Below are 19,175 nucleotides of genomic sequence, written 5' to 3'. Positions count from 1 at the left end.
CACGTGACGACAGATGTAGTGTGTCCCAATAGTATGCATTTTGCATGCATGCTGCACACTACAATCCATACTTTGTGAGGGCAGCGGCAGTACATACTACAAGAAAGAAGTACAAGTATGGGTATTGGAACGCAGCCCAGGGCTCCATCCGAATAGTCATTCCTCCTAACTCCTTTTCCTACCATTTCTTTGACCTCGTCGGAAGTAAAACACGCAGTAGTAGAATGTACAAGGTAGGTGTAGGTGCTGTAGGTAACACACTGACTATACATAAGTACCTCATACAACCATCTACTGTAGGTAATACACTGACTATCCATAAGTACCTCATACAACCATCTACTGTAGGTAATACACTGACTATCCATAATTACCTCATACAACTACCTACTGTAGGTAACACATTGACTATCCATAAGTACCTCATACAACTACCTAGTAGGTAACACATTGACTATCCATAAGTACCTCATATAACTATCTACTGCAGGTAATACACTGTCCATAAGTACATCATACAACTACCTACTGTAGGTAATACACTGACTATCCATAAGTACCTCTTATAACTATCTACTGCAGGTAATACATTGACTATCCATAAGTACCTGACACAACTACCTACTGTAGGTAACACATTGACTATCCATAAGTACCTCATATAACTATCTACTGCAGGTAATACACTGACTATCCATAAGTACCTCATACAACTACCTACTGTAGGTAACACATTGACTATCCATAAGTACCTCATACAACCATCTACTGTAGGTAAGGCACCGACTATCCATAAGTACCTCATACAACTATCTACTGTATAGGTAAGGCACTGACTATCCATAAGTACCTCATACAACTATCTACAAGTACCTCATACAACTATCTACTGTAGGTAAGGCACTGACTATCCATAAGTTTATTGTTTATTGTTTATTTTTTATTGTGGATCCCCATTAGTCTACACACCAAAGGTGAGACTACTCTTCCTGGTGTCCAAACACGTAAAATACAAACATAAAAGTCCAAAAGCATTGGAGTAAAAACAACACAACAAAAATAAATAAAAACAAACAAGTGAGTCAAGGCTCACTCAATATTCATGTCAATCAAATTAACAGTATCAACTCTTCTCATAAACAAAATAAATGTATCGGTCTTCCTGAGTAATTGCACCAGCAAAAACACTTATCCTGACCTTATTTTTATACTCACAAGAAACCATCATATTATAATTGGAATAATTGATTACAATATATAATACATAATTCATACCATAATACAAATTCCTTACATGTTGCACAATTAACAAATCAGTAAATCAAAGACCAAAATCTATCTTATTAGTCATAACTGCAATTTCTAACTTTTTTTTAAACATACATTTGTTCCTTACCATAGTTATATTTCTCTGTATTTTATTCCAGTAAGCAACTGCTCTATACATTACCGTCTTTTTCAGTGCATTTGTTTTTGGTAGAGGTAGAGTAAACCGTGAATCTAATGCTTGCCTCGTGGTATATCCATGTCTAGACTTAGTTGGGTCCAGTTGTGCGTACAAGCCCTCTGGTTTCCCAGTATTCCAGATGTTAAATAAAACAGTTACAAGGCTACATGCTATCCTTCGTTCCACTGTCATCCAGGACAGAGCGGCATGCATCCCACCAACACCGCTCCTCACAGAGCAGCGTAGAGCGAGGCGTGCCGCCCTGTTCTGAGCGAGCTGGAGTCTGTTCAGGTCAAGCTTAGAGGCATTTGACCATATGGCTGGACAGTAGTCCAAGCGTGATAAGACCAAAGATTGTAGTACAAGCCTCGCTGTACTATTAGTCAACAGATTTCTACACCTTCTGATCATTGAGGTACAACAGCTCATTTTAGACACCATGTTATTGATGTGTTTCGACCAAGAAATTGTTTCTTGAATTACCACACCCAACAGCTTGGCCTCTCTGACCTGTTCGATATCTACACAGTTGAGAACGATTTAGTTTTGGATTTGATCTAGATGCATATCTGGAGACTATCATTATACTTTTCCTTGGGGTACTCCCACGGAGGTCCCTCATTTCAGACATTGTGCCATTAAACATAACGCATTGTCGTCTGTTAACTAAATAGTTTTTTAACAGTTTAATTGAAGATTCTTTGAATTTATATGCCGATAGTTTCGTTAGTAGGAGATCATGATCTATAATATCAAATGCTGCGCTAAAATCCAGAATAAGAATAAGTACCTCATACAACCATCTACTTGTAAGGCACTGACTATCCATAGGTACCTCATACAACCATCTACTGTAGGTAATACACTGCCTATCCATAGGTACCTCATACAACCATCTAATAGGTAATACACTGGCTATCCATAAGTACCTCATACAACTATCTAGGTATAAGGCACTGACTATTCATAAGTACCAACCATCTACTGTAGGTAAGGCACCGACTATCCATAAGTACCTCATACAACTATATACTGTATAGGTAAGGCACTGACTATCCATAAGTACCTCATACAACTATCTCCACTCCGTCCCTAAAATAAAATAAAAATCAGCAGGTAGCAGAGAGCTGGCTCCATTGAAATCTTCAAAACTAGACTCAAAACCCATTTATTTTCCCAATCATATGGTTGTGCTTGATGGTTGTGTTTGATGATGTCATTCTCTGGAAATATTATTAGCTGTTGAGTATATACAATCCTGAATTGCTGAGCGTGCTGTCTCAAGCCAGCAATATCAGTATAAACTTAGGACTTGACCTAATTTAATAATATGGCATGAGTCGACCCAGTAGCTTAGATAGAAAATCTAATAGCTGGTTTTGATTGATTGATTGATTTATTTGGTGAAAATGACAACACAGATACAGGGAAACAGACAGTTCACCGAGGATAAAAACACAATAAAGCCTGGCTATTTCAAGCACTGGCTTGTTTCCATTGCGGTCCTCAACGTACAACATTTAGAGACATAAACACACACGAATGGGATTCACCTTCTATACTCGAATTAAGACTATTACATTTATTACTAGATTGATAGGAATAATGGCACGCTTGAATATTATACAATACATAAACATTTGTTGTTACATGTAAGGAATTAACATCCGTTGAAAAATACTAGGGGCGGGAAGGAGAGGGAAGCGGGGGTTTAGCAGTGGGGGGGGGGGGGAGAAGCTCATTTCACACAGGAACTGGGGGCTATGCATATCGCTCATAGCAGCCTCCATCTACTATATATGGCCCCATTCAGATGAGAACGAGGGAAGGAGGGGGGGGGTGAGGATGAAGCGTGGAGGAAAGATTGCAGAGCCAGGCTGGAACAAGGCGGCATGGGGGGGGGGGGGGGGGGGGGGTGGGTTGGGGGGGTGGGGTGTGTGTGTGTGTGTGTGTGCGTGTGTGTTTGTGCGTGTGTGTCTGGTGAATAAACTTAGTCCTGAACTGCTGAGGGGCCTATCACAAGCCAGCAGTATCAGTCTAAACTTAGACCTAGACTACCTAGACCTGAATTAGCAGTATAGTATTAGTCATCCTAGTACAGTGATCCTCACTATTTCTTCGATGAGAGCCGCACTGGCAGGACAAAGTCAATAGGAGAGCCACTTTTACCGCAAAACACCAAAAGCCACCCCAACCAAGCACATCTGCCTACCATTTTTTTGTTTTATTGTTTTCCACACACACACACACACACACACACACACACACACACACACACACACCAGTTTCCCCTAGAAAATCTTTCAGGCCTGGAGGGATTTCGAAACGTACCCCGACCGCAACGGTGGGGGCCGTCGGTGGGGGCCGTCGCTGCGACGCTGGAGTTTTAGCTAACCTGTTCACATCTATGTTCGCAATGGCATCCCAAGTATCATCATACTATTATGGGATGCGATGCGAACAGTTGTATTATGGGATGTGCGTTTCCCAGGCAACGACACACGTTGACACGTTTTGGAACAGCACTGGTGGCGTTGCCTGGGAAACGCACATCCCATAATACAACTGTTCACATCGCATCCCATAATAGTATGATATAGTTCAAGGTTCAAGGTTCAAGGTTTTTCTTTATTTGTCTCCCTTGGGAGAAATTTGTCTTGGAGACAAGGCCACATCTGCATACATAGAACATTTTACAGAAAACACCAAAACCAAAAACATTGCATAATACAAATTAATACATCATTGCACATACCCCTGTGATAAAGTGTCTCTAGTCATTTCTAGTTGTCATTAATCATTTTGATTGACAGAGGAACAAATGAGTGTTTATATCTATTATATTTGCACCGCGGTATCCTATATCTCCTGCCAGATTGCAGTAGTTCGTACTCTGGGTTCAGTACATGCGAGGTGTCGGATAAGATATTCCGAGCTTGTCTTATCACTGATTGCTCAAAAATGGCTTGGGGGGTGATCGGGGGGGTGGACATCCCCATGATCGTCCCAGCCATTTGTGCAAGCCTAGCAATTTGAGATTTGTATTTAACAGTCAGGTTGCCAAACCAGCTGCAAATACCATATCTCAGAATGGATTCTATACTAGCCCTGTAGAAAATCAACATAATATTCACACTGACTCCAAAAAGCCTGAGTCTTCGAAGAAAGTGTAGACGCTGATGTATCTTTGCGCAGAAAGTTGTAACATGCGTGTGCCAGTTCAAATCCCGATCAATCTGCACTCCTAGATATTTATAGGAGGAGACCTGTTTGATGTTATGGTTGTGAACCTTGATCATAGTGTGGTCTCCTATGGACCTGGGGTCTACGATGACCTCCTCTGTTTTGTTTACATTTATTTTTAAATGATGCTGATCGCACCATTCAATGAACCTGTCCACTCCAGATGTATGGCTGAGGATGTTAGAATCGCTCGTGAGCAGACTAAGTATCACGGTGTCGTCTGAGAACTTAATTACGAACTGATTGGGATGTGAGCTGACACAGTCATCTGTATACAAGGTAAACAGAAAGAAGGAACTGACTGTTCCTTGGGGCACACCTGTACTACACAGTGTCTCCTCAGAGAGCACAGAGTTGAATCTCACCCTCTGTGGTCTCCTGGAAAGAAAGGAAAAATACCATTTGATTATAAAGGGGTTCACATTTAACTGAGCTAATTTGCGCAACAGAATGTCTGGATGGATTGTATTAAAGGCCGAGCTAAAGTCAATAAAAAGCAGTCTGGCGTATGCTACAGTACTTTCCAGGTGTTTCAGAATGAAATGTGCTACTGTAGAGATTGCATCGCACGTACTGCGATTTTTTGAATAGGCAAATTGATACTGGTCTAGTCGAGGTCCTACCTCTTTTCGGAGTGCCTCCGTCAAAATCCTCTCCAGTGATTTTACTACATTTGATGTTATAGCTACAGGCCTATAATCGTTATTCTCAAGTGGACCTGTTTTTTTCGTGACTGGGACTATGACTGACTTTTTCCAGAGCTCTGGCACTGTATGTGAATCTAACGATAGCTGGAAAAGCCTGTGCCAGGCTGGGGCTAATTCCTCAGCACATGTTTTTAACAGAGAAGCGTGCATTCCATCTGGTCCCGTCGCCTTGTTGGTCTGTATGGTTTTAAACACTTTACAGACAGTGTCCAGATCTATTACCAACCTGTCACTATTAGCATTACAATTCAGTTAATTAATTACATCACAGCATCCCTGAGAAGTGTCAGATTCAAAACGCATAAAGAAATTATTTAGCTCATTCGCCCTGGCGCTCTCATCTAGAGCAATAATGGGCTTTCTCTCAGGCTTCATATTGGTCATCTCCCTGATGGAGTCCCAGAGTCTCTTGGTGTTCGAGTTGACTAAGTCCTGCTCCGCACGCTCTTTATACTTCCTTCTGGATTCTTTCAGTTGTTTATTCAGTTCTTTTTTTGGAACAACACAGCTGGCACAATACTCCTAAAAGCAAAATGCTTATTGTTTTGAATGATTTGGCACCTTCTATTACTGTCAACACCAGTATTGTTGTATTGTAATAATATGCCATAAAGGTTTATTAAAATTTTCGGGAGAGCAGGGGAGATTTTTTTTTTTCTTTTTTTTTTTTTTCAATTTCTTAGAGCCGCCAACTAAAGCTTCGAGAGCCGCCAGCGTCTCGCGAGCCGCGCAATGAGGGACTAGGTCCTAGTAGCATGGACAGAATATCTATAATATCCGCTGAATAAACCTAGTCCTGAACTGCTGAGCGGGCTGTCACAAGCCAGCAGTATCAGTATAAATCTAGACTTGACCTTGTAGTATAGTATCAGTTGTCCCAGCAGTATAGACAGGAAATTATTAGCTGCCAAACTTAGTTCCACCTCTGCGCAGATTCCTCCGTACTGGCTCTCCCCTCTTCTCTCTCTCCTCCTCAGGTGTCCTTCATTGGCCTGACACACCCCCGCCACCGCAGCCCTCGATCCGATCATCATCGTCCTGGCCACCTGTCGTCACTCTGGCCCATCTACCCACTACTCCTCCCCCCCTTCCTCATCATCACCACCGACCCCTATCCTCATGATCCTGGCCACCTGTCGTCACTCTGGCCCACCTACCCACTACTCCTTCGCCTGCCTGATTCCTTCCCCCCACTTCCCCGACCTCATCATCACCACCGACCCCTATCCTCTCTTCTTGGTCGATGTCACCAATGTGGACACATGATCCCTCAGATCACCCTTTTCAACTAGCTAATTAGCTAGTATCCCTTTGAACTTACGAACACTTACAGACTCACAGTCTCAGACTTACAGACTAAATTTTGGTCTCTACATTTTTACATTTTCAACTTTCTTCCCTGATCTTAGGATCATTTCAAGACACAATTATTGTATTCCTTTTGTTGGACTCCTACTTACATTTCCATTTTCTGTTCCTTTGTAAATTTTATCTCTATAATCTGAAACTCTGTAAATGGTTTAGCCCGGCATCTTCTTGGCCTATCCCGGAGGGGGGTCCCCAGATGGGGTCCGTAGTTGGGCCCCTACAGTATCGGCCCTCACAAGGTTCCTCCTCAGCCAACAAGTCACTGAGGCAATCCATGTGGTGGAAAGGTTTCCTTGCGCGCACTGGGGGTGGAGGGGGCTCCGCTGTGTCCCGGCCTGGCCTTCTCTCGGGGGCCGGGGTGGGGGGCATCGGTGCTCTCATCACTGGTCGAGGGATGCCGGTAGGTTAGAATAGCTTAGGTTAGGCGATCGATTAGCTAGAGCCTAACTATAGGCTGTAGACCTGTTATAGTGTCCAGGCTAAAATCGGACTAGAGCAGAATAGGACAGGGCAGACTAGACTGTAGATTAGCTAGATTCCTAGTTCTAGTTCTAGTTAGCTCCGATTAATGGCTAGAGTAGTCAGATTTTCTGATTTGCTCCCCCCCTTTTTCCTGCTTTCTCCTCTCTCACACTCTAAAGCATGGCACTCATTCTACTCTAAAGCATGGCATCCCCTCCTTTCCTGTTCTCTCCTCTTACTCTCTCTCATACTCCCCCTGCTCTCCCTCCCCACCTCCTCCCCATTCTCTTTCTCTTTCCCCCTCCCCTGCTCCTTTCCCACCTCTCCTTCCCTGCTCTATCCTCCCCCACATTTCCTATTCCCTCCCCACCTCCTCCCTTTCCCTGCTCTCTCCTCCCCCACATCCCCACGCTCTCCCTCCCTCCTCCCTTCTCCTGCTCCCTCCTCTTTCCCCCTTCCCCTGCTCCTTCCCCACCTCCCCCCCTTCCTGAACTCTCCTTCCCCACTATTCTAAAGCATGGCACCCATTATCTTTATCTTTCCCCACTTCTCCTTCCCTGCTCTCTCCTCGTCCACATTTCCCCTTCCCTCCCCACCTCCTCCCTTTCCCTGCTCTCTCCTCCCCCACCCCCCCCCCCCGCTCTCTCTCCCTCCTCCCTCATCCTCCTCCCTCTTCCCCCCTTCCCCTGCTCCTTCCCCACCTCCTCCCCTTCCCTGCTCTCTCCTCCCCCACATTCCCCATTCCCTCCCCACCTAATTACTTTCCTGCTCTCTCCTCTCTCACATTCCCCCTGCTCTCCCGCCCTGCTCCCTCTCCACCTCCCCCCCTTCCTGAACTCTCCTTCCCCACTATTCTAAAGCATGGCACCCATTATCTTTATCTTTCCCCACTTCTCCTTCCCTGCTCTCTCCTCGTCCACATTTCCCCTTCCCTCCCCACCTCCTCCCTTTCCCTGCTCTCTCCTCCCCCCCCCCGCTCTCTCTCCCTCCTCCCTCATCCTCCTCCCTCTTCCCCCCTTCCCCTGCTCCTTCCCCACCTCCTCCCCTTCCCTGCTCTCTCCTCCCCCACATTCCCCATTCCCTCCCCACCTAATTACTTTCCTGCTCTCTCCTCTCTCACATTCCCCCTGCTCTCCCGCCCTGCTCCCTCCCCACCTCCTCCCTTTCCTGTTCTCCTCTCCCACTATTCTAAAGCATGGCACCCATTATTATTACTACTGTAATTGCTACTGTTCTGTCAGCTATAATTAGCTAGACATATTTTCTGTGAAGTCCTCTGAGACATGCTTGTGAATTAGGGCTATACAAATAAACTTGACTTGATCTGCTGGCCACTGAGCAGCTCCATTTTAGGCAACAATGCGGTTAATTTACAACTTTTTCAGGGGAGGTTTTGCTAGCATAGAAAGGTTAGCAGAGTAGCCAGCGAGCGTTTTCCGGTCACGTCATGCTAAATGGTGAAATTATTGAAATTACCCAAAATTATTTTTAGGTTTTTGCCTGGAACAGCTGTGAGATCCATAATAATCAGTGTTGGGGGTAACTTATTACAAAAGTAACATATTACACTTTTAGCAGTAACTCAGTAATATCAATTATTACTTATAGGAGTTACTTTGTCAAGTAACTCAAGTTACAAATTGAGCCATTTTTTTTTTAATCAAAGCACATATTGAAATAATTTCCTAATCAAACTGTGTGTTTTGAAAAGGATAACATTTAGAATTTTGGATTGTTTACACTAACTTCAAGACGGTTTATGTCATTCTGCTACTGCTGTTATTACAGTGAAAGTAATGCAAAAGTAGTGCAATAAGTAATGAGTTACTCTACACAGACAGTGATATTGGAAAGTAACTTATTACTAGGTAACTAGTAATATGTAGTATATTACATTTTGAAAGTAACTTGGCCAACACTGATAATAATACATGAATAACAACAGTTTCTTCTTCTTTTGTATTTATATGAGTAAATAACAGCAATGTCTTCTTCTCTTGTGTTAAATCAGGTATTCTGGTTCCTGCTAACTGAGGTAAGAATCCTAAACATGTCTGTTGTCTGTCTGTCTTCTGGAAGGAAGCATTATTAAGGAACCCACCGCGGTTCCGGCAAAACCACGCCCTGTGCCCGCCTACGCAGCAGTCAAGTGCCGGGATTGGTCAGGAACAAGTATTTTGTTCCCCTTTTGACAGCTCTTGCCTCTTGACAGCTTGAATCTGCCACACCACAAACACTGAGCCCAGCCCAGCGATTTCATTGACCAACTGAATTGCTCTTGATAGCGGACATTGAAATAAATTATGGTCACATATGTTCCTTAGTTTAATAATTAATGCTAATGAAAACGTAACACACAAGCTTTTAACACACAATAGCTTTTTAAACACATGTTTATTTTAAAACATGATTTTCAATGTCATGGGCTTTAGCCAAAGTTTCAACAATAGAGCAGACATATTTTATTATTATTCAAATGTTTTTATTGGTTTTTCACAGCACTCCGTTCTCCAAATTAACACAGACAGAACAGGACAAAACAAAAACAAACCCACAGCAATACCAACACTACTCAATAAATCAAAACCAATACAATACAATTAAATTAAACCGGTCAGGACAAGAACACAAATACATACACAAGATACACTTGACGAATAAACAAAACAAAACAAAGTGTAGGATAGGATGGGGGGGGGGGGGGGGGGGGGGGTGAAGCAGCTACGCTTCTGTAACCTGTGGGAACTCCCTCTCGAGGTAGGACAGAAACGGTTGCCAGATCTTAAGGTACTTCTGGGTGGAGCCTCGGGCAGTGTGTTTAAGCTGTTCTAGTTTGAGATGGGACATTACCTCTTCTAACCAGCGCTTGTGGGATGGTGCCCTAACCTTCTTCCAGCTGAAGAGTATTAGACGTCTAGCCAGTAATGTAGAGAATGCTATAGCTTCAGCTTGGTGAGTTGGAATTGATGTCTCCTGTGGGACTACACCAAACAGAGCGGTCAATGGATTGGGATCAATGACTCTGTCGCACATAAACGAAAATGTGTTAAATACACCTGTCCAGAGTGGGGTCAGTTTGGGGCACAGCCAGAACATGTGACTGAGGGTAGCTGGGTCTCGACTGCACCTAATACAGTTTGGGTCCAAACCAGGATATAACTTGGCCAGCTTGCTCGCCGATAAGTGAAGCCTATGAACTTTAAACTGTACCAACCCGTGCCTAATACATATTGATGATGAGTGCACCAGTGAGACCGCCTCTTGCCAATCTGTTTCCGACAACTCAATTCCCAACTCTTCTTTCCATTTCTCTGTCAGGTGTGTGAGTGATGGGGAGGCGACGCTCTGGATAATATCATACAGTCTAGACACCACGCGAGCAGACATATTTTAACTTGCTCTACAATGAAAAATAGAAAATTAAAAATAGTCAGAACAAAAAACTGCAATCTACAAAAATGTGCAATGATAGAACATCATAGAAGTTGAATCACACACAATCACACATCACAACCAATAAAACCAAAAGTAAAATATATAATTATAAATACTCATAAAACCCAAATGGAATAGTTAAACATGCAACTGTTGGGATCAGGTGAATATAAACACTGGCTGGTACTGCAGGCTGTATGAATTTGAAAGCTGCATAAAACATTAAAATAATCTAAAGAGAAAATAATAAGTAAACAGAATAAAGAACCATGCTGGTTGGCATTCAACAGTTGCTTGCTTCTCAAAGTTGGCTTCACCTCTGAAGCCAAACGTCTCGACAAGGGTCAGATCAGAGCAATTTAGAGAGAGGGGGGCGTCAGCGGAGGACTAAAATGCGCAACTCATTAGCCAATGAACAGCCAGGAACAGCTACGGTGGCGCAGTCGGTAGCGCTGTCGCCTCACAGCTAGAAGGTGCTGAGTTCGATTCTCGCCTGGGACGCTGTGGGCGCTGGGGTTGTGTTCCCCCCCATATCTTCAGTGCCTCTGCCCAGGTGGGCTATCTCATCGAAAGGGCCTTTCTGTGTGGAGTTTACATGTTCTCCCTGTGCTCCCCAGGGGGTTCCTCCGTACATAACCCCGCCACTAAAAACATGCAGAAGATCGTCATCGTCATCCGACCAGTGACGACAACATCCGAAGTTGGTCCCCGGGCGCTGGAAAGAAAAAGCGACCACTGCTCTTGGCCTGCCCCCCGGAGGAAAGGACAAGCCTGGATGGGTTAAATGCAGAGGACAAATTTCACCGGCCACCATCAGCATGAGTGTGTGTTTGTGGCCGCATGCATGTGTTGGGTGTGTTCGTGTGACAATAAAAGACGGGCTTGTCCGTCTACTAACTGTTTAACTGTCTCACGCTTTTGAATGCTAAAATAAAGCTGATAATGTACAATTTGATAAAAAAAAAAAAAAAAAAAACTTTCAAAGTACAACACAAACTGTCCATTTTGCTGCAACTCGACAGTGCTGCTTAATCCAGGACCTTACTTCCTGGAACTCTTGAGAGTAAAAAACTAATTAAATGGAGTAAATGGAGATGTCGCAACTCTTCTATATACACGACTCTGGGTCAGATCAGCGAAATATTCATCCCATTGGCTCACGTGAGTATGGGTGCCTGGCCAATCCCAGCGCTTGACTGCTGCGTTAGGCGGGCACAGGGTGTGTTTTTTCCGGAACTCGGTGGGTTCCATAAAAAAAAGGGGGAAAAAGAACGCTGGAAGGAAAAGTCAGCAGTAATTAAACATGCTTTCTTGTGTTTTCAGTGCTGCCACCTGCTGCTGGAGAGGAGGAGCTGCTGTGTCTGCTTCAACATTGCTGTGATACACATGTTGCACATGTGCTCTGATATCAGTGATGTATGGCGGAGATATCATCATCATGATCATTTTTTGCAAGTCCAAGTCAAGTCTCAAGTATTTGTCCAAGCAAAGTCTCAAGTATTGTATGTCTAATGTTACTCGGGTAAACAGGAAAATAGATTAACTACCAAGTAACAAAACTTCTCCAGTCAAATGACACCGGCCTTCGATCATTTTTGTGCACAAATCTAGAAACAAGTGTATTTTAATTTGTATGGTTTTGCTCGCAGCCAATCACCACAATTGTTCTTCAATTTAAAGTGATTGGCCGACTACCACAGCAGCTACAAACATACAGTCTGTGGGGGTGAAGTGGGGGTGAAGTGGTATATGTGACGGAGGGTTAACCTGTTCAGTGTGCCGAGATGAACAAAAATGTATAGAATGATGTACTCTATTGTTTGTTCTATTGCTATCACTTTAAGGGTACTGCTTTTGGGCAACTTTTAAGGTGGAATGTTTTCTTGCAAGTCTTCAATGCATGAGTTGACGCCGTGAATCAATCAACTCACCTTAAATGTCGCTATGACAACTTAATCCATTCCATTATCTTATTGGCTCATTTGCATGCGCTAGGCCTATGCTTTAGTGATGATTGGCTCTCCAAACGTTTAATAACGAGCATGAATTTTGGGAAGAAAAGACAAAACTTGGAGAAAGTCTGGCTGATTGCCCTAGTCTCGCTGGACAGCCTCCCCTCCCTTCGACCGGGAGAGTCGTCCGGCTGCACGGAAACAGGCAACTGGGATAAGCCCTCCCCTGCTCTACAGCTGCTCCCCATTGGAGCGACTGTTTCAGTCGCTGCCGGATGTCCGCTCCCGGCTTATTACACGCTCTGTCATTGGCTCAGTTATCCATTATCAAAGAAAAACAAAAATGTCTACATACAACAATGGGTGACCACAAAAAACACACAGCAGGACCTCTTTCTAGGCCATTACAGTGGAAACGTGCAATTATCTAAGCATAATTCCTTTAAAAATGTTCTATTGTATTTTGTATTGTATCAATCTGTAGTCAAGACCTGGCTTACTCCCCCCTACCTGTCACTTTGAACACAGCAGGGCCTCTACCTAGGCCTGGTTCTGCTCTCCCACACAGTGGGGCTGACCAAACTCGTATTATTTGTAAATGTATACAATATGAATGAATTTTTGTGGTCATCCATTGTTGTACTGTATGTAGACATTTTTGATTTTCTTTGATAATGGAACTTGTGCATTGATTGGTTCTTTAATTCTTTATATACTGTAACTGAATTTTGATATTTCGTTTATTGAATGGACTTCCGGTCTCATTGTATTTAAGCGTCATTTCCGCCTGACACAGCAACACGCTGAAGAAGGCCGTTGCACATTTTGTGTGCTGGCTCTCCTTCTCCTTCAAGTATTCTCCTGTGCCATGCATCTAAACTCTTAAAACACCGGTGAGTGTGCTCACTGCTGGCTGATTGCCAGTTTGTTTGAACATCCTTTTTAGATAATGTCAAAAGATTATTTCAGTACACTTCCTCCAATGGAGAGGGAAAGGTACATCGAGAAAATGAACTCAGTTGGCTTGGAGCAGTGTCCCTTTTCATTGCCCAAACAACACTGGATAAATGATCCCACACAGTGGCCTGAAGTGAAATACTATGACATGAGCTTTTAGGCATGTTTAAATTCATGAAAATAACGCTGGTGTAACATCAGACAGATGGCATCAGACGCGCTGGCGTTCTCCTTTGTCACGTAGTTGCACACAAATATCATATATATGCAAAATGAACACTCCAACTTACTTCCTTGACAGCTAAATCCACATTTTCTTCTCACAAATGCTCAATGGCGTCCTTGTTTTGCTCGGGAGTACAAAAAAAATTCGCGATTTTTTACATTTGTTGTCTGCGGAGCCTACCACACAACAGCTTTTAGCTATGTTTAATTCAAGGAAAATTACGCTGGTGAATGGGAGTGAACGGAGCGATTTCCCCCGTGATGGGCGTGCCCTATTTCATGCAGTGTCTCTATTACGCACAAACTGGACCGTTCGTAAATTGGGAGCACTGTTGGAATACAGCGTTTGGTGATTCAGAGCGCTAAACTCTCAGAGTGACAGAGCGCACTCTTGGCACTCAGTCTGAGGAGATTGAGCACCAAGAGATGATGAACTGCTAATGGTAAAAAAAGACTGAGGAAGAGAAGAGAACAGAGGGAGAGAAGCTGAGAGCAGATAAGAGTGAGCTGTTTGTATGTGTAGCAGTTAGCTAACTGCTAGCCAGTAGCATGTGTTTATAAAACTGATGACCCGGTCATTAATTCATACAGAAAGAGCATGTTCTGCCTCTTTGAACAGTGGCATTCTCATTTTCGTGCAGGGCGTCAGATTGGATTTCCGAACACACCCTAGGCTTCAACCGGAGGCAGAGCGCCCGCAGTTGGCTGCCTCTCTTTGTTTGTCTGATTTATTTCACAAATCCGTTGGATTACGGCAGTTCTTTGTATGTACAGTACATCAAACACATATATCGTAATATTTTTGTATCTGTTGGGGAGCTATTTCAGACGAATTTTACAAGATTTATGGGGCTGGGGAACTGTCTGTGCGCGCTGGCCAGCCTGGCTGCAAACACAACGGGGTTGAACATGCAGATAACGCAACATTTACACTCTAGACCAGGGGTGGGCAACTATTTTTCATGGGGGGCCACATGAGAAAACCAGATTGTTGCCGGGGGCCGAACAAATATTGTCATGCCATAACCCATGGAGGGGCAACTTTGATGATAGAGAGGGCCACAAAAAAATGTCCTCGCTACCAGTTTTTGCTGAGGGCTGAACGGCGCCAGCGCGAAAAATTTTGGGCATTTGAAGGCAGGTTTAGAGGAATAACTAATTTTAACTTAACAGTTGTGATGTCATTATTCAGTCTTAACCACCAATATTTGATCCTTTTCTCACTCACTCCTATGTCACCACCTGCTCTCCCTGCAGGGCTTGAAATTAACTTTTTTCACCACCTGCCAATATGGCTGCTAGATTTTAAAGTTACCAGCCAATTAGAATTTCCACTAGCCGAAATGTTTTTCTTGAAATAAACCAGAATATGAGTGGGTTAATTTAAGCATAAGTATCAGTAAGTGGCCCGGGATTCTCAAAGCCTGTGTTGAGGGTCACACAAGAACAAAAATGCACTCTTGAAGCTAAATAAATCCAAAACCAACAAGTTAATTATTTAAATTTCTACTTCAATGTAGAACAGTCATGTCTTACACATGAGATTACTTTTAGCCTTTTAGTCATAAATATTATTGAAAGATATTCCATATTCCAGACTGAAATGCTATAACAGAAGAGTATTGGCCAGAATGACAGGAACATTTGGACATTTATTCAGCGGGTATCTTGCATGTTGCGTTCAGGTGCACTGTAAAAAAAAAAAAAAAAAAAAAAAAAACCTTTTTTTTTTTTTTTTTTTTTTTTTGCAATTCCATCGCGGGCCACACAGGGGGCGCCCGCGGGCCGCATACGGCCCGCGGGCCGTATGTTGCCCATGTATGCTCTAGTGCCATCTCCGCTGCGCACGCAGCAACTGGAAGAATGTTATTTTTGCTCCAAAAATGATCTTTATATAAAACCAAACCACCCACCAACAGGTGGCGTGGTACCCCCTGGGGCTGAGGCGGCCACCCTCATTCCTCACCACGTGACTACGTCACGTCCACCCAGACCCAGGAGGCCACTCCTTCGTTCTTCCAGCTCGCTAGTGGACGTGTTTTTGAAGCTCCGTGTGTTAACTCATAGTTTGCGCTCTTAAGCTAAGCTAATTCCGTGTTATTGCCCACCTTAACAAGGCTTGCGTGGACGAGATTCTTCAGGCTTCGGGGACCCAATCCTGCATCTCTTCACCAGCGGCAACGGACGAGCTCATCATAAGCTAAGAGCATCTTGCCTTATTGTGTGGTTAACAATTGTTGCTACCGCCGTGTAGCTTGCTTCGTTCACCCCGGCTGGGGTAACGATAAAGAAAGGGCATTTCTGAGAGTTAACTCGAGTGGTTGCCGCTCTCAGTTATTTGAATAGCTAGCTTGCATCCGGGCGGATAGCATCTTATCTTGTGTGTTAGCACATTGCACTTAGGCTACCGCCGTGTAGCTGGCTGCGTTCTCCCCGGCTGGGGTGACGTTGGTCTGAGAGTGTAACTCAAAGGTTGCCGCTCTCAGTTGTGAATAGATAGCTAGCTTGCATCCGTGCGAATAGCATCTTGCTTTGTGTGCTAGCATATTAGGCGTAGGCTACCGCCGTGTAGCGCACTTACGTTCACTCCAGCTGGAGTAACGTTAAAGAGAGTAGTAACTCAAGAGCTGTGCTCTCAGTTATTAGCTAGATAGCTAGCTCGCATCTGTGCGGCTAGAATCTGGCCATATTGTGCGTTAGCACTTCTGCTACCACCTTCTTACCATTGCACGCGCAGGTTCGTTAGCCTTGGGGCGGCTTACTGCTTAACTTCTGACACGCTAGTCCCTAGCTTCATACGGTAAACTCCCGCTATCCGGGTACAGCCTGCGAGAGCTTGCTACGAGTTAGCTTGTTAACTCGTGCCATGAGCCAGGCGGCTGCCATGGAGAAGGGAGGGACAGCAAGGGGCTGCGAGGTGTTTAGGGCTACGCTGGCCGATTACGATCGGCACGATAGCTGTGTGTTCTGCCTAGGGCACGAGCAAGCTGCACAGGCGCTGCTGAAACCGAGGTTTTGCAGCATCTGTGCTGACTTCAACTTGGCAGTGTTACGACATAGAGCCACCCTCCAAGGCGTACCAGCTAACGGCCAGGCTGGAGGAGAAGGCGTATTTGGCGGCGGGGCAGTCCGCCGCCAAATACAAAGGAAATGGGGATACGCCCACAGGTGAATCTCCGTCACTATCCAGTTCAGCGCCTCCAACCGCACACCGCCCTGCTTGTTCAGGTGGGCGATCGCGCGCTGTATTGTCCGAGCGGATCAGAACATGGCGCCCATGTATGAGCCGCTGGAAGTGAACCAGAGCCAGGCGAATCGCCCCAGGGGGCACCACGCCACCTGTTGGTGGGTGGTTTGGTTTTATATAAAGATCATTTTTGGAGCAAAAATAACATTCTTTCAGTAGCTGCGCACGCATCGGAGATGACACTAGAGTGAGAGCTCTCGTTCTCACTCGTAAAACCCGGGTTGTAGCACAACCCTAACGTTTTGCTGTGATGCTTTTAAATGTCCATTTTATTATCTTCTTTTATTCTTTTATTTTCCTGTCAACCATTTTATGTGAAGCACTTTGAATTGCCTCTGTGTATGAAATGTGCTATACAAATAAACTTGACTTGACTTGACTTGACCTCGTAGGAGGGGTCAACAATCAGCCAAACTGCAAACATTTTATTTGTTTGCCTATAGAGACACTGCGTAACGCGTCATCATTCAGAAACCACGCCCAAGACGGGGGAAAACAGAAAGCCCCCCTCCAATCCTGGCATTCTCCTATGTTACGTGTATGGTTGCGTGTTGCACAGAAATATCGTATATACGGAAGATGAACACTCCAACTTACTTCTTGACAGCTAGATCCACATTTTTCTTCTCGCCAATTCTCAATGGCTTCCTTGTTTTGCTGGCGATTTTTTACATGTGTTGTCTGCGCAGCCCACCACACAACAGCTTTTAGCTATGTTTAATTCAAGGAAAATGACGCTGGTGTGTGGAAATGAATGGAGCCTTTCCCCCTTGATGGGCGTGGCCTATTCCATGCAGTGTCTCTATGGGGCAAACTTGCATTCTGGCAACGCAGTAGTATTAAAGGATGGGTTTTCCGTGGGGAATATGAATATATATTAAATCTCACGCTCCTAAGGTTTTCGAATCTGTTGAAATTTTTGAAATTGGATATTCACTGCCATGCCTATCAAGCATCTATCACATTATTTCCATGTCGCTCTGACGCAAAACGCGTCGGAGCGACACTCCCCGCCTTGCGGAAGTCGTGCACCTATGAACTACAACTGTTGTTGGCCATGGTCCCGCCTCTAGAGGTCCTCCACGCCCCTTCAGAGGCCTTGACAAAAACAAAAAGGCAGCCATCTTTTTCAACCGCCTAGCCTGCTGTAGCTAATATTAGCTTCCCATAGTTCCTTGCAAAGAGACCATATCTCGGGAACGGAAGCACTAATAGACACGGGACTGGCGGCATTGGAAAGCTCGTCAAATTTTACATCTAGTAGTAGGTGGGTTGAAGTAACGAAATCAACGCTGAGCAATGTACCCGTTTTTACACATTTTTACAGAAAATAGTTACAACATCAGATGCGCGTAACTCCTACGAAAATGCCTTAAAATGCATGAAAAAAAATTTATGAAGACATCTCCCGACATATATACTACCGTTTACATTTGGTGCAATTTGGAGGCAATTTTATTTTCGATTTATTTCTTCTTCTTTGTATGTTTTATTGTCGAAGCCTTCTTCTTCTTCTTCTTTGAGTTTTATGGCGGTTGGCAAACATATATGTGCATTACCGCCACCTACTGGAGTTTGATATCAGCCAAATGCCTGAGGGGTGGGCATGAAAACGAAGGCCACGCGAGCCCAGTGCATTGTGGGAAATGTAGTATTTTGAGTCCCCGCACCCGCACCTAACCCCCACCACCCCCCCCCCCCACACACCCAGAGTGGATTTCGGTTGATATCTCTGTGAGTAAACCTCCAATTTCAAAAATTTCAACGGATTCGAAAACCTTAGGGGCGTGAGATTTAATATATATTCATATTCCCCACGGAAAACCCATCCTTTAAGACCTATATCCACACTTTGTTTTAGCGATGTACCAGCGCCGGAGAGAGTAATGCAGTGACTTGAAGTTACTTGGATTAGTAAAACTAATAGCCACTTTCATGAACTCCGGGTCAGGCTCAGGGTTGCTTTCCCTGAGCCTGACCCGGGCAATACGTGAAGTGCACCCTTCCAGACATGAGGCATGTTGCTTTCATACATGTGGAGCACCTCCAGGTGTAAAGTCGAGAGGGGACGGGGGCGGGGGGAAGTGGGGCATGACGACACAATTGGGCGTTGTAAAACTGACAACACAGCT

The sequence above is a fragment of the Poromitra crassiceps genome (assembly GCF_964638095.1).
Source record: "Poromitra crassiceps genome assembly, chromosome: 13".
NCBI classification, from domain to species: Eukaryota; Metazoa; Chordata; class Actinopteri; order Beryciformes; family Melamphaidae; genus Poromitra; species Poromitra crassiceps.
This window is presented reverse-complemented; position numbering follows the sequence as displayed.